The sequence below is a fragment of the Sinocyclocheilus rhinocerous genome, unplaced genomic scaffold (genome assembly GCF_001515625.1).
Source record: "Sinocyclocheilus rhinocerous isolate Xijiao unplaced genomic scaffold, SAMN03320098_v1.1 C36974243, whole genome shotgun sequence".
Taxonomy (NCBI): domain Eukaryota; kingdom Metazoa; phylum Chordata; class Actinopteri; order Cypriniformes; family Cyprinidae; genus Sinocyclocheilus; species Sinocyclocheilus rhinocerous.
This window is the reverse complement of record NW_015787055.1, coordinates 1-2,387: the sequence shown is the minus strand read 5'-3', so window position 1 is coordinate 2,387 and position 2,387 is coordinate 1. Positions and strand designations below refer to the sequence as shown.

The following is a 2,387-nucleotide window of genomic DNA, read 5'->3' as shown; positions in this document are numbered from 1 at the left end:
TAAAAGTGACCGCATCTTTAATCTGTGGCTTTCAGTGCAAAATTAAACTATTAAGGCAACGCTGTCTTTAGGAAAATATCAAAAGAAATATTCAAGTTAGTGGTTACCACAGAAAACAATAATATCAACTTGTCCGACAGTTTACCCTGATAAAAATGCTTTTACAATGGAAGTCTATGGGGCAACAGCCATATTTGCACTATAGACTTACATGTAGGTTATGACTGAAAGAAATCAACAGTTTGCTGTAGATACTGTCAAAAGAGCATAAAGGTGCAGTGTGTAATGTTAAAGCACTGAGTGGACCAGTAGTGTTTATGGCAGGACTGTCTGAGCAACAGAGATGATGTAATTTAGTAGGCCAAAACAGGAAGTTAGCATCACCCTGCTAAACTGATAAAATCCCAGTAGGATTTTTCCATTGGTTTTTGGATTATTGCAGAAAATAAGGTCTGGGACAAATAAAAGTTTATGATTCTTACACTTTTTGTTCAACATGATAATCGTGGGCTATAAACAAACTTGTCCACAGTCATTCGACTTCAGTACCATTAAGCTTCTGACAACTCTTTCAATCCTTAGTTGGAAAGTTTGAGTTAGAATAGTTTGCAAGAGTGTGATTCTGAACATAATGAGGCTGTGAAAGCGACTCATGAGTAGATGAGTTTACCCGTTCGGTGTGATGACATTTAATATCCCAGAATACATCTCTAGCCCCATTTAGCCACTTTTTAGCAACCATCTTTTTCAAGACAAGTAAAAGCTTTCAAATTAAAATCAGTGGGGTATTACTGACGCATTTTATGTTGTAGAATAAAACGTGAAAATATCTTGAGCTTGTGTAAACAGTAAACACATTACTGACATTAAATACCTGTTCACAAAAAAAACATTAAATTTAGTATGACGCAACTGGAAGTGTAAAAAAAGTGCATAAAAGTATAAAAATACACAAATTTTTGCACAAAAATGCTAACTAATTTCACTATATAGCAGATGAATGTTAAGGAAATTATTCATTAGTCATTTGTATGCGTTTCTGATTTCATTTGTGGAGTCTTGTGGCACAGAAATTACACACTTCACCTTTAGCTTGCGTTTAACCATGAATAATCCCTTAAAACCAAGCGAAACTGCACAAACATCCACGAACTGCGTTTCAGTTTTTGAAATCTAACAAAATGCAGCTAGGAGGTTTAACAAACTACTGTTCAATGTGAGAATTTAAATGTGCCAGCCATTCCTAAACAAAGACTAAGGTGAATTTCTCCCTGAGAATGAATTATAGACTGGGATTCTCTTGATTCACACTGAGAAATTATACAGAATTTCCCAAATCCCAGAGTCCCATCATCACAAACACTCTGTTCACCATGATACTGTTGACCAGTCCGATGGCAACATATGTGCTGAACTTATACGGCACCTCGATCGCTTTCCTTCTGCGTGCTTCGACGTCACTCACAGACGCCCCGTAAATTCGACAGAGCACCCGCAGACTCGCCCAGCGCACCGTCTGCCGGGTCAGAACCAGCATCCCTAACCCGACCAGGAACCGCGCCACACCGAGACCCAAGGCTGCGAGGGTCAGCGGTGGAAGGGTCACTGGAAAAGGCCCGGCAAGGTCAAAGGTCAAGCCCAATCGCTCATTCACCCAGTATCCGACTGAACATCCTGAACAGCATGCTAAAATAATGGTGGTGTCCCCCCGTGTGGTGCTGTAATGGTCCAGCTCGGGGTACTTATAGGACAGGAAGAGGGGCAGAACCACCCCCACTATGGGGGAGAGAGGGTTGTGCAGCTGAAGGTAGTCAATGGTTCCCCAGTACGGGTACGACACAGCCATGATGACGGCTGAAATTACAACGCCACAGATCACATCCTGAGAGGAAGGGGAAACATAAAGGAGAATGATTTCAGTCATTAGTATCAGACTCTGTAATTCTAGCTTCATGCAGCTCAATGAGTTTTATGCACGGTCATAATGACACAATAATGCAGTTTTTATGCCATTATTATGAAAAGTGCACACATTTTCTATGCATGGTAACCGCGTTGCTATGCAGTTGCTAGGGTGTTCTGAGTGGTAAATGTATTGCTATGCAAATTCAAGGGTGTTCTGAGGGGTTCTAGATTGTTGCAAATGTGTTTCTAGTGGTTTTTGTGTTGTACGGTTGCTAGGGTGTTCTTAATGGTTAACGTGTTGCTATGCGGTTGCTAGGGTTTTCTGAGTAGTTATGGTGTTGCTATACAGTTGCTAGAGTGTTTTGAGCGGTTGTTAATTTGTTGCTATGGTGTTCTGAGTGGTTATGTTGCTATGTAGCTGCTATGGTGTTCTGAGTGGTTATGTTGCTATGTAGTTGCTAGGGTGTTCTGAGTGGTTGTTA

The 2,387-nt window shown here is 40.8% G+C and overlaps 1 pseudogene; it reads right to left on the bottom strand.

The window, feature by feature from the left end:
• Positions 1 to 609: 609 nt before the first annotated feature.
• On the bottom strand, positions 610 to 1,924 carry LOC107736770 (sphingosine-1-phosphate phosphatase 2 pseudogene; annotated as a pseudogene).
• Positions 1,925 to 2,387: the final 463 nt, after the last annotated feature.